Consider the following 14,855-nt stretch of genomic DNA (forward strand, 5'->3'; position numbering starts at 1 on the left):
CGATGGACACTGTCTCCCTCACCTAGTTACTCTTCCTTTGAACACACATATCATGTTGAAGGATGCAAGTTGTGGACCTAAATCTGATGTAATGCATGTAGATGTATAAATTAGAAAGAAATGAAACTGCTTTAAAATGTATTAGGTTTTACATATAAAGTATACTTCAATTCATTAAAGTTCATGCTAGTTAATACTACAGTGTGCTGTTGCATTCATTAACAAAGTTGTAGATACTGCAAAATATACAGTATAATACAGTTTATTATAGTTAGTATGGTTCAAAAACGTAATATTGTTTACTATAAATGCTATTACAACTTCTTATTTCATGTGGGTTGAATCGTATCTTTAGAACCATATAACATGATAGAAAGCAACTCCTACATAACTCATAACTGTTTTCTTATATAAGAAACAAACAAGAGAAGCACCCAGCACAGTCCTTAGCTTAGCTAACAGTATTGAACATATAGATAATTATTAAAAAATCATAACTTACCTTCTGATTGCTCGAGGCCTCCAACAACGTGAGCTGCCCTGTGTGCTGACAAACAGAAACGCCCCATCTCATTGGCTGGCTGTAGCCAATAAACTGGCTTTGCTGCTCTTTTACTGGTATGTACATTACAGTAGAATTTATGATTTTTAACAAGAATCTCTTCAGAAAAGAGTTGAAATAAACCCTAACTAATGAAATAATCGTGGGAAATTATTATTTTGCACCTCAGTCCTGTTGGCTGCTGGCATTGTTCATTGGTCAGGCTTCAGCCAATCAAACAGCTTTACACCTGCCCCGCCCCTCCCCCGCCCCGCGCTGCTCACGCCTCTGCATCTGCGAGTGCACAGATGAGTTCTGCTACAGAGATCGCGGGAGATGTGTAGCAAAAGTCAAAGCGCGGGAGATTTGTAGTTGTACTGACGAATCTGAGAGGTTGTGAGTGCCGACCTGTGGTTGTAGAGCAAAGATGCAATCAAATTTGCCTTGCACACGTGTGTCTGTCACTTTGTATTTGTGAATGACATTTTACAAATACACAACTATTAATCTGCAACTTCCAATTTAAAACACAAGTGCGTGGGTTGTTGTGTGTGTGTGCAAATCGAGGATTTCAGCTGTTCACATCAGAGCTGTAAGTGTACATTTCAACCTACACATACAAATATTATTATCACAAGTGCTCACATTTACATTTGCAAGCTCTCGAGTTTCGCAACGGATTTACCTTCATAGGTTTCCCCCACAGTCCAAACACATGCGCCATAGGGGAACTGATGATCTAGATCTCGGGTGGCCAATCCTGTTCCTGGAGATCTACCTTCCTGCAGATTTCAGTTGCAACCCTTATCAAACACACCTGTAATCTGTAATCATCAAGTGGATTTCAGGTCCTAATTAATTGGTTCAGGTGGGTTTGATCAGGGTAGGAGCTAAACTGTACAGGAAGGTAGATCTCCGGGAACAGGATTGAGCACGCCATGATCTAGATTGTCCGTAGTGTATGAGTGTGAATGAGTGTGTATGGGTGTTTCCCAGTGATGGGTTGCAGCTAAAAGGGCATCCGCTGCATAAAACATATGCTGGATAAATTGGCGGTTCATTCCACTGTGGCGACCTCAGATTAATAATGGAACTCAGCCGAAAAGAAAATGAATGAATGAATAAATGTTTCGTCTATATCTTACCCAAAACTGGGCTAAAATAACACAGTATGTTTGTTATTTCAGTTTGAGTGTTGGTGCCCCAGTTTTTTTGTTTTTTATTTGTCCATATGGTTAATCCGCCTGTCCACACACACACACACACACACAGAAAACAGTGTCACTATATAGCACCACCGATTCATTAATTAATTCATTTTCCTTCAGCTTAGTCTCTTTATTTATCAACAGTCACCACAGCGGAATGAACCGCCAACTAATCCAGCAAATGTCTTACACAGCAGATGCCCTTCCAGCTGCAACCCAGTACTGGGAAACACCCATACACACTCATTCACAAACACACTCATAAAGTATGGCAATCCATCTCATGAACACCCTATACCACATGTGTTTGGACTGTGGGGGAAACCGGAACACCCAGAGGAAACCCACACCAACACAGGGAGAACATGCAAACTCCACACAGTAGTGTCGGGACTTGAACCAGTGACCACTGCTTACCGCTGAGCCACCCTGCCCACCACCGGTTCATTACTTTACTGAATATTATTTTATTAAGATGAGCATTTAATTTTTTGGTGACAAATAATGAGTCAAATATCATCATCAGGCTTTTGAGGAACAATATCCAGAACCTGCTGTTTCGAGTGTGTGTGTGTGTGTGTGTGTGTGTGTGTGTGTGTGTGTGTGTGTGTGTGTGTGTGTGTGTGTGTGTGTGTGTGTGTGTGTGTGTGTGTGTGTGAATGAGAGTGTATGGGTGTTTTCCAGTACTGGGTTGCAGCTGAAAGGACATCAGCTGCATAAAACATATAATGGAATAGTTGCTGGTTCATTCCGCTGTGGCGACCCCTGATAAATAAAGAGACTAAGCTGAAGGAGAATGAGTGAATGAGCGTAGCTTGTTGGGGGTTGTTTTCATTTGGTGCAGATTAGTTCCATAACATTTGTGTAAACATGTTGGACAGTGCGCAATAATACAAACCATTAAGCCTACACGCTAAACTTGACAAAACTGAATCCTTTTCCATTAAAATTAGTGCTTTTTTGAGACCTTGCATATCTTTATATGGTCACAGACAGTTATTGATGGGCAAACAACTGCAGTTCATCCATCAAAAATATCAACAAGACATATCTGGTGTGTTTTGATCATATTTTTGCCTATTTGGAAATATTGTTTGTTCATTTTTTGCTGTTCAAGCACAGAGGTGCTGTTTTAGTGTCTGCACTATTTAAAAATCTATCACAGCATAATTTGCTGTAAACTAAGAAAAGTAATGCACAGACTGCTCATCTTTTCTTCATCAAAGAAGAAATGTGGATTTTTTTTTATAGCATACTTGTCCTAAAAGCTTAAAACAAAGGAAATGTAAACTAAAAACAAATGTTATTATATGTTGTATTACATAATAAGTAAAATGATGAATAACAATAATAGATATGGCATCATTTTTAGCTCATCATTAATTCTGTTTATTTACTTGAGTAAATGTGTGTAAATCTAAATTTATTGAGTTTTTAATTAATTACAGTAATATTATTAACTTATATGAAAATGTTCATATGATTGATGTACAATGCAGTTTGTACAGTAATATTTTCTGTCTTTTAGTAGAGATATTATATGAGAGACTTGCTTTATTTACCAAATAAAGTGAATCTAATTAGATTTGCAATTTAAACATTAAATAAAAGTTTAAAAGGTATTACTTTTTATTTCACTAATTAAGGTTTTAGATATGATAGTTATGAAATCTGCAGATTTTTAACAAAATTCTCCGCAGAAATAGCAAAAAACGTCCGCAGATTCCGTCTGGCCCTAGTCATCACAATACGTTTTTAAAACAAGAGACAGATTATTAAAGATTCAGAGATGTTTATATTCCTTACATATCTGCTTGCAGTTATAAAAATCTCACTGATTTACGTTAAAAGTGTCAGAAATTGATCTAACTCATATAATTAATTTTACTTTTTAAATAAAATGCAGCTTTTCCACTTTCATATTCTCACTATACGACACTATTAAGACAAAAAAAATACTAGTAGATCAAGTATATTACACAATTTAAAACTAACTCAATGTTAAAATGGGGCGTCACAGTGGTGCTCTGGGTAGCATGATCGCCTCACAGCAAGTTGCTGGTTCGAGTCCCAGCTGGGTCAGTGGTCATTTCTGAGTGGAGTTTGCATGTTCTGGTTTCCCCCACAGTCCAAACGCATGCGCTGTAAAGGGGAATAAATTTACTACATCAGCCGTAGTGAGTGTGTATGGGTGTTTCCCAGTACTTAATTGTGGCTGGAAGGGCATCGGCTGCCATTATTTCATTATTTTACAGAATATTATTTTATTAAGATGAGCATTTAATTTTTTGGTGACAAATAATGCGTCGAATATCATCATCAGGCTTTTGATGAGCCATTTCCAGAACCTTTACTTTCTCTGTTCCTCAGTGGTGGATTGATCTTCTGCAGCATCTATAACATTTGTTCAGTTGTTCATTATGATGGCGCGGTAGCTCAGTGATTAGCAACAGTAAGAAGGCTGTTGGTTCAAGTCCCAGCTGGGTCAGTTGGCGTTTTTGAGTGGAGTTTGCATGTTCTCCCCGTGTTGCCGTGGGTTTCCTCCGGGTGCTCCGGTTTCCCCCACAGTCCAAACAAATGCACTATAGGGGAGTTGATGAACTAAATTGGCCGTGTTGTGAAAGTGTGTGTGAATGAGTGTGTATGGGTGTTTCCCAGTCCTAGTATATCACCGATTTACATTAAAAGAGTCAGAAATTGATCTAGTCCATATAAATATCAGCATCAGATCAAAATAATTTTACTTTCTAAATAAAACAGAGCTTTTCCACTTTTCACATTCTTACTGTATGACACTAATAGACAAAACACCCTAAAGACCAAGTATAATACAAAACTAAAAACAAATTAAATGTTAAAATATATAAAACTGTAAAGTGTCCACAAAAAACGCTTCAATTTAAAACAAAAATAAATGTAGGCGTTTATGACTATGACCTCATATTTCAGGCTTTACAGGGTTAAATAGACCTGACAGACACATTACTCATCAGCCACAGTTTAAACAGTAAAATAATTACGCTTTTCATGAAACATCTCTGAACAAAAATAAAATCACGCGTTGATCTTTGGATAATCTCGTATAAAGTGATATTGCAGGTCTTTTGTCCTGATGAAAGCGGAGGGCGCGCGCATGCGAGCACGCGCCGCGCGTGGACGCAAGGGCGCGCGACGTACAAAACATTTGCGATGACATTCACAATAAACATGTAAACACAGCAAATATATACCAAGACAGAAATATAGAGTGCTTCAGTAAAATCATAGCGAATATAACAATAAAATATCAAATAAAACAAAGCGATACTTATATAAAACCGAGCATATGAGTATATGTAAATACGAATTAATAACCAAATATGAAATCAATCATGATAGATTCCCCATAAATAATCCGTGACAGAACATGCTGTTGTTGTCTCAGTGAACGCGCTTTCCTGATGCGCGCGACCGTAGCCGGCACCGGTAAAATATGATTTCAAAACAAAAGACAAACGTGATGTTTGTGACACGACAAACGACTTCACTTTACCGACAGAGAAATATTCGCGCCACACATTGAGGGCGTATGATTATATACAGCGGTATAATACTAATAAACATTTCTGCACATGATTATATTGATAATAACCCCTCAGAGAGACAAATATTGAACAAAGAAGATGATTATAACCGACACAAACCCACCTGTCACGCCCGCATCGCGCTGACCGGAGCCCGGTGACCCGTCAGAAAGTGAAGAGCTCCGGTATGATGATGTCAGCACAATAAAACCATCATCATCATCATCATTATCGGTGTTGGCTACCGGTCAGTATCTCTCTCTCTCTCTTTCTCTCTCTCTCTCTATCTCTGTCCCGTTACCGAAGAACAATGAGTCCAGCGTGCGGGAGTGCGCTCATAACGGGAACGCGCATGAACTGTCAGCAATTTAATAAATGTGAAATATGAAGTAATGTCAGGCAACAGTAAACAATATTATGGATTAATATGTGATCGTGGGACCATAAATACATTCGTCACTGTTAATTAAATTAAAAAGAGAGATTTATAAGCCACATCAGCTGAAAGCTGAATAAATAATGCGTTTATTAAAAAGATAGCTACTATTAATATTTGACTGAGATACAACTCGCATAAATATGTACACCCCTTTTTTTCAGCTAACATGTTTAGGAGTACAAACATAATATGTCTAAATTTAATTAAAAAGTTATTTTTTATAATATTTTAACAGTTTTTATATTTTTGAAGATATATATATATATATATATATATATATATATATATATATATATATATATATATATATATATATATAAGCGCATTTATATCTTTAATAATAACATATTAATACAAACATCTAAAAACGTTATTTTAATTTAACGGGAGCTTTAATATTGTAATTAATTTGGGAATAAAAGAAAAGTCCATCGTTTTTAAGCATATAGCCTAATGTGTTTTTGGCTATTGCATGCAACATAATTATTTAATATGTTATTTAGTTATTAATAACTATATAACTGATCATTAATTAATATGTAAGGGTCACATAATAATACAAAATGAGCTAAATTTACATATAAAACATGACAATTTGGATTTTAAGTTCATTTTAAAACTTTAAAGCTTTACGTTTATTTATTTACATTTGACAAAATGCATTTAACAATGAAGAATAAATGACTCTCATCCATTTTACCCATGAAGACAGCCATTAAACTGTTACAGTGATTTACGTGTTCAAAATATGTAGAACAAGAATCATTTGATGACATTTTGAAAGATGTTATTTATTAATTGCTTCATTTAAATACCCTGAAATTGAACATATTTGCCACTATACTTCAAACAAGAAGCTTTTTTATCATGCATCATCTTCATTCATTCATTTTCCTTCAGCTTAGTCCCTTTATGTATTAGAGGTCGCCACAGTGGAATGAACCGCCAACTATTCCAGCATATGTTTTACACAGCGGATACACTTCCAGCTGCAAGACAGTACTGGGAAACACCCATAAACACTCTTTCACACTTATACACTACGGCCAATTTAGTTCATCAATTCCCCTGTATCGCATGTGTTTGGACTGTGGGGGAAACCGGAGCACCTGGAGGAAACCCACGCCAACACGGGGAGAGCATGCAAACTCCACTCAGAATTGCCAACTGACCCAGCCGTGGCTCAAACCAGTGACCTTCTTGCTGTGTGGCAAACATGCTACCCACTGCGCAGCCTTGCAGCCTGGGTTCATATTTGTAATTCAATTTAAAATGACGCTTTTAAACCCAACAAATGTGTTTGTCCATATTTGACCAAACCCTTGAGTTACTACAACAACAACCCAGCATTTTTACTCTGTTAAAATAGTTGGGTTAAAAATACCCCAACATTTAACCCAACTATAGATTATTATAGCACCTTCCCAACTATGGGTTATTTTAACTCAATGCACTGGGTTATTTTGATTAAATGTTATTTTTTCCATTCTGGTATTACTAATACTACCAGGGTTCAACGCTAAGGATTTTTTCTACTGGCCCGATCGGACCAGTGGTTAAGATTTTGTAACGCCGGGGAGTAACACCACAACAGAAGATAGGATCCAATTTGCAGGTTTATTCACAGTCAGGCAAGCAGTGGTCAATACGGGAGCAAACAGGTATGTGAGGACAATCCAGAATCGTAGTCAGTTTAACAATCAAGAGGTCGAAAGGCAGGCGGCAGACAAGGATAACTAAATAAACAAGGCTAGGTTCAAAACACAGGAAACCAAGACAAGGAAAACGCGTTGTAATGCTACTTTACAGTGAGCAAGACTCGGCAAACTGAAGGGGTGAATGTGTGGCTTAAACAGTGTGTGTTAATCAGTCTCTGAAAGTCCTCAGGTGTGCTAATGTAATCAAGCGAGATGAGAAAGCAGGTGTGTGGGTGAGCATGTATGAAGTTGAAGTCCATTAACTGGCAGATTTGTAGTTTCATGAGTGAGTGTTTACCAGCGACATCTGGTGGTTTGTTCACTGGTAAACATGACAGATTTTTACTTGCCCTGCCAATATTTTCACTGGCCCCACCAAAAAAAAGTTTAAAGCTATTTATTAGCCACAAATATAAAAATGTGTCGAAATGTTTGTAAATCTAGAATTTCAATATTTGTTAATAATAGATAATGAACAAAATTCAAAGTGTTTTGCAAACAAAAGTAGCAAAATGTGCAGGTATTTTATTGCAAAACATAAGATAGCTGACCTGCCAAACTGATGGCAAACTGTACAAAACACTTCATTTATTTTTTTTAGTCGTGGTGTACCCTTGTAAATGTCTGCTTCCAAGATGTTAGAGACAAATGTTTTCCTTTAGCATCATCACTTGATGTTGCCGCCATGTTGCTGTCTCTTCGCTGTACTGGTTATTACGGAAAAAAACGTGCTCAAAACATCCAATCAGATTAGAGAAACAGAGAAGTTAGCATTCGAAGTCTTAAAAACACACACAGTTTCTCGATTCTGACTATATTTGCATGCGATTGACAAATATTTACAGACAAATTAAACTTTAGTGACAGGGCATCAGTGGCTTGATCGGGCCAGTAACGATTCTGTCTACTGTCCCGAGCTTCTCTCACGCTGGCCCCGGGCAGTCCTTATTGTTGAGCCCTGACTACTATTCATTTTATAATTATAGCTGTGTAAACAGACAAATAAATAGATAAATAAACTGTAGAGATGAACACGTGAGGCAGAGAAAAGCATTTTATCCATTTTTTACACTCTAAAAAAGTTGAGTTATTTATTTAACTCAATGGTTGAGTTAAACATATATTTGGTGTTTGTTGGGTTATTTTTTAACCTTTATATATTCATTCATTCATTTTCTGCCGCTTTACCGGGGCTGAGTCGCGGGGGCAGTAGTCTTAGGAGAGAACCTCAGACTTCCCTCTCCCCAGACACTTCCTCCAGCTCCTCCGGGGAGATCCAGAGGCGTTCCCAGAGCAGCTGAGAGACATAGTCCCTCCAGCGTGTCCTGGGTTTTCCCCGAGGCCTCCTCCCGGTGGGACATGCTTGGAACACCTTTCTAGGTAGGCGTCCAGGAGGCATCTGAAACAGATGCCTAAGCCATCTCAGCTGACTTCTCTCCATGTGGAGGAGCAGCGGCTCTACTCTGAGCTCTCCCGGGTGTCAGAGCTCCTCACCCTGTTTATAAGAGTGCACCCTGCCACCCTGCGACGGAAACTCATTTCGGCTGTTTGTATCTGAGATCTTGTCCTTTCAGTCATGACCTAAAGCTCATGACCATAGGTGAGAGTAGGAACGTAGATTGAGCGGTAAATTGAGAGCTTTGCCTTTCGGTTCAGCTCCTTCTTCACCACATTGGACTGGTACATTGACCGCATTACTGCTGCCGCTGCACCAATCCGCCTGTCAATCTCACGCTCCATCCTTCCCTCACTCGTGAACAAAAACCCGAGATACTTGAACTCCTCCACCTGGGGTAAGGACTTTCCTCCAACCTGGAGATGGCAAACCACCTTTTTCCTGTGGAGCACCATGATCTCGGTCTTGGAGGTGCTGATTCTCATCTCAGCCGTGTCACACTCTGTAGTAAACCGCCCCAGTGCATGCTGAAGGTCCTTGTAATGAAGCCAACAGAACAACATCGTCTGCCAATAACAGATGAAATCTTGTGTTCCCCAAATCCGACACCCTCCAGCCCAAGGCTGCACCTTGAAATTCTGTCCATAAAAATTATGAACAGAATTGGTGACAAGGGGCAGCCCTGCCGGAGTCCAACATGCACTGGAAACAAATCTGACTTATTGCCGGCAATGCGAACCAGACTCCTACTCTGTTCATACAGGGATGAGACGGCCCTCAACAGATCGCCTCTGACCCCATACTCCCAGAGCATCCTCCACAGAATGCCACGAGGGACACGATCGAATGCCTTCTCCAAGTCCACAAAACACATGTGTCACCCTGGTGAGGGTGTAGAGCTGGTTCAGTGTACCACAACCTGGACGAAAACCGAATTGTTCCTCCTGGGTCCTAGGTTTAACCTTTATTAGGTTAATTATTAATAACTCAACCAGTTGGGTTAAATATTTGGTTCTTTGTTGGGTTATTTAAAGCCTTTATTTGGTTATTATAACTCAACCAGTTGGGTTAAAATTGATTTGGGTCAACTGATTAAACTGACACAGAACAGCTGTATTAATATGCGAGCGTAATGTTGTTTTTGTGTTATAACAGTTAAGCTCCAGCACAGTAATATTGTTTTAGTTTTATTAAATGACCTCTCCTTGTTGTGTTTTTATATCCGTTTCACCAGCACTCTTAATTATTGATGATACAAATGCGCACTTCATAGCCGATCTATATTAAATAGATAAAACACTTTCTCTACCTCACGTGTTCATCTCTACAGTTTGTTTGTTTTGAAGAAATCATACACATATTTGGGATATCTGACCGTCATTCTCACCTTTAGGACACAGCGGAGACATTTATTTATTTACACAGCCATAATTATAAAATGAATAGTAGTAAAACTAGAATAAAAAAAATAATGTTTAATCAAAATAACCCAGTGCATTGGGATAAAATAACCCATAGTTGGGAAGGTGCTATAATAATCTATATTGAGTTATATGTTGGGGTATTTTTAAGCCAACTATTTTAACAGAGTATAGATCGGCTATGAAGTGCGCATTTGTATCATCAATAATTAAGAGTGCTGGTGAAACAGATATACAAACACGACACGGAGAGGTCATTTAATAAAACTAAAACAGTATTACTGTGCTGGAGCTTAACTGTTATAACACAAAAATAACATTACGCTCGCATATTAATACAGCTGTTGTCAGTTAAATCAGTTGACCCAACTCAATTTTAACCCAACTGTTTGTGTTATAATATAAATAACCATTAAAGGTTATAAATAACCCAATCAAATCAAATCACTTTTATTGACACATCATCAGCAGCACGTGTGCTATGATGAGTAAAAAGCTTAGGTGCTGGCTTCAGACAGTGCAAATACAGCGACAATGTGAAATTGACAGTGATATGTACGATGAATAGGTGTCCACATAGTTGTAGGCACTGTTGTTTAAAGTATGGATTGGTTAAAGTGCAGTACATGCTACATTTTGATGGTGTGCAGTGAGGCTGTGGAAGAGTCTTAGTGTGTTGTATAGAGTGTTCATCAGCCTGATAGTCTGAGGGAAGAAGCTTTCCTTCAGTCGGCTGGTGCGTGACTGGATGCTGCGGAACCGTCTGCCTGAGGGCACCAGAGAGAAAATCTATGGCTTGGGTGGCTGGAGTCATTGATAATTCTCTCGGTTTTCCTCATGCACCGCCTGGTGTAGATGTCCTGGAGGGAGGGAAGCTCACCCAATAGTATCTGGTTGCAGCCTTTATGATGCAAGCTGAGACTGCATCACTCATTGATGCAATGTCAGACACAATGCACTCAAATAAAGCTAGTGACGTCACTGTGACGGGTAGGGGTGGGGTTAGGTGAGCCCATTAAAAAGCATTGGATGCAGCCCAGATTGCACTGCATTAGGTCTGCAGCCAGACTCCTCTCAGCTCACCTCCTACTACGAGTCCAGCAGTTCGCACAATCCTATGTAGGCCTTTGCGATTGCTGCTGGTGCTATTTCCATGCCAGGTGGGTATGTATAACCCAACAAAACAGCACATTTTTAACCCAACTGGTTGAGTTATTAATATGTAACCTAATAAAGCTAAAAAAATAACCCAACAAGCACCATATATGTTTAACTCAACCATTGGGTTAAATAAATAACTGAACATTTGTAGTGTGTGATACAGTGTACACATTCTTGAACTTGACATAACAGAGCTCACGACAAAACAAACAACACACTCATTCATTTTCCTTCAGCTTAGTCCCTTATTCATCATGGGTCACCACAGTGGAATGAACCGCAATTACATTTTTAGGGGATTGCCTTTTCTGGCTGCAACCCAGTACTGGGAAACACCCATACACTACGGCCAATTTAGTTCATCAATTCCCCTATAGTGCATGTGTTTGGACTGGGGTAAACCGGAGCACCTGGAGGAAACCCACACCAACACGGGGAGAACATGCAAACTCCACACAGAAACGCCAACTAATCCAGCCCGGACTCGAACCAGTGACCTTTTTGCTTTGAGGCCACAGTGCTAACCACTGAGCCACTGTGCCACCCCATATAGAAAATCTCCTCCTTTTGTTTTGTTGTGGCAGTATTGTTGTCCTAATCAGCTTTCGATGAACTGAATTTGACACACAGATCATCAAACCTGTGTGTGTGTGTATGTGTGTGTGTGTGTGTGTTCAGCAGATGTGATCTAGCAGATGACTGTGTTTCTATATGAAGATTAAATCTGCTGACCTCTTTTCCTCTAATCTCTCATTGTCTCCTGCACTAACGGGCTGTTGTGTAATTAACCAAACGTCTCGTTATAGAGCGTAGAGTCGCTCGTGTGTGTGTGTGTGTGTGTGTGTGTGTGTGTGTGACTTACCGGCTGTCTCTGTGGGTCTTCATCTTCATCATCGTGTGTGTGTGTCCATTACAGTCCGGTGAGATTCACACTCAAACTCCACTGGAGGCTCTCAGGATCTGCCTTTCTCTCCTTCTGCTGGAACAATGATCACTTCCTCTCACACACACACACACACACACACACACACACACACAGACACACACACACACACACACACACACACACACAGACAGCCCAATCTGACGGTAAATGCTCTGAATGCGCAACTGTAGAATTTGCACGAATTTGAGTTCAGTGAAAACTTCACAACTAAAACACACACACACACACACACACACACACACACACACACACACACACACACACACACACACACACAGGTTTGGGTTTGCCAGTCTATTGTTCATATTTCCTGTTTTCTATCCTCACATATCTGCGAACATGGGTGTGTGTTAGTGTGTGTCTGTTTATTGTTGTGTGTGTGTGAGTGTGTGTGTGTGTGTGTGTGTGTGTGTGTGTGTGTGTGTGTGTGTGTGTGTGTGTGTGTGTGTGTGTGTCCTGTACTCACTCAATCTGTGTCCTGGTGCAACAACAGGAAGCAGCACTGTTTGAACACACACTCACACACACGCACACACACACACACACACACACACACACACACACACACACACACACACACACTAACTATAAGTGTTCTACTACACTCACACAAACCACTATAACAGTGTTCAACCACACACACACTATAAAATCATTGTTCAACTACACACACACACACACACACACACACACACACACACACACACACAATAACAGTGTTCAACTACTCACACACACACACACACACACAATAACAGTGTTCAACTACTCACACACACACACACACACACACACACACAATAACAGTGTTCAACTACACACACACACACACACACACACACACACACACACACACACACACACAATAACAGTGTTCAACTACTCACACACACACACACACACACAATAACAGTGTTCAACTACACACACACACGCACACACACACACACACACAATAACAGTGTTCAACTACTCACACACACACACACACACACACACACACACACACACACAATAACAGTGTTCAACTACACACACACACGCACACACACACAATAACAGTGTTCAACTACTCACACACACACACACACACACACACACACAATAATAGTGTTCAACTACAAACACACACACACACACACACACACACACACACACACACACACTATAATATCATTGTTCAACTACACACACACACACACACACTATAATATTGTATGTAAACACAGCTGATCCTAATAATCAAGTTGATCTAACTCAATGGTTCTCAAAGTGGGGGTCGGGACCTCCCGAGGGGTCACAGGACAATGAAGGACAGTGAAGCTGCACATCCCTGATACCAATCTCCCGCTCCACCACATCCCAAAGCTGCTCTATTGGATTGAGCTCTGGTGACTGTTGAGGCCATTTGAGTACAGTGAACTCATCGTCATGTTCAAGAAACCAGTCTGAGATGATTGAGCTTTATGACATGCTGCGTTATCCTGCTGGAAGAAGCCATCAGAAGATGGAGACACTGTGCTCATAAAGGGATGGACATGGTCAGCAGCAATACTCAGGTAGGCTGTGGCGTTGATGCTCAATTGGTACTAATAAACCCAAAGTGTGGCAAGAAAATCTCCCCCACACCATTACACCACCACCACCAGCCTGAACCGCTGATACAAGGCAGGATGATCCATGCTTTCATGTTGTTGAGGCCAAATTCTGACCCGATCATCTGAATGTGGCAGCAGAAATGGAGACTTATCAGAGCAGCAACGTTTCTCCAATCTTCTATTGTCCAGTTTTGGTGAGTCTGTGTGAATTGTAGCCTCAGTTTCCTGTTCTTAGCTGACAGGAGCGGCACCCGGTGTGCTCTTCTGCTGCTGTAGCCCATCCGCCTCAAGGTTGGTCGTGTTGTGTGTTCAGAGATGCTCTTCTGCAGAGCTCGGTTGTAACGAGTGCTTATTTGAGTTACTGTTGCCTTTCTATCAGCTGGAACCAGTCTGGCCATTCTCCTCTGGCATCAACAAGGCATTGTTGGCACATGCTGCCTTGTGATTGGCTGATTAGAAATTTGCGTTAACGAGCAGTTGGACAGGTGTACCTAATAAAGTGGCCGGTGAGTGTATATGTAGGGGAGAAGTCAAAAATACATTGAATTAGTCAAAATTATTTTTTATTCTATGCCAAAAATCATTAGTATAAGTGATCATCATCATACATCGAGACGTTTTATACATGTCTATATTGTAAATATATCAAAACTCATTTTTTGAATAGTAAAATACATTGCTAAGACCCTAATTTGGACAACTTTAAAGGTGATTTTCTCAGTGTATAATACCATTATCTACCTTCAAATTTCAGAATAGTCATTTTAATTTATTCATATGTTATCAAAAATAGTTCATTTTGGCATTAAAAAAGACATACCTAGGGGAATGCTTATTTATTCAGCTTATTTTTCTAAAACTCAACACTTATGACTTGTTTTGTGT

General features: G+C 39.8%; 2 protein-coding genes across 3 annotated transcripts in view; both read right to left on the minus strand.

The window, feature by feature from the left end:
- The window catches only part of zgc:158659, a 42,959-nt gene extending 30,588 nt beyond the window's left edge, over positions 1-12,371 (minus strand). Inside the window, exon 1 of one of the 2 annotated variants that reach the window (NM_001430840.3) lies at positions 5,437-5,624. The gene's annotated coding sequence lies outside the window, so the exon portion shown is untranslated. Of the gene's footprint in view, positions 1-5,436; positions 5,625-12,288 lie in introns of those variants that run through there. The other variant, XM_087306216.1, reaches the window with a different exon arrangement.
- tfr2 (transferrin receptor 2) overlaps positions 1-14,855 on the minus strand; it is a 1,009,002-nt gene that overhangs the window by 81,445 nt on the left and 912,702 nt on the right. The window lies entirely within an intron of this gene.

Source organism: Danio rerio, chromosome 23, assembly GCF_052040795.2.
Source record: "Danio rerio strain M-AB ecotype USA chromosome 23, GRCz13ab, whole genome shotgun sequence".
Lineage (NCBI taxonomy): Eukaryota > Metazoa > Chordata > Actinopteri > Cypriniformes > Danionidae > Danio > Danio rerio.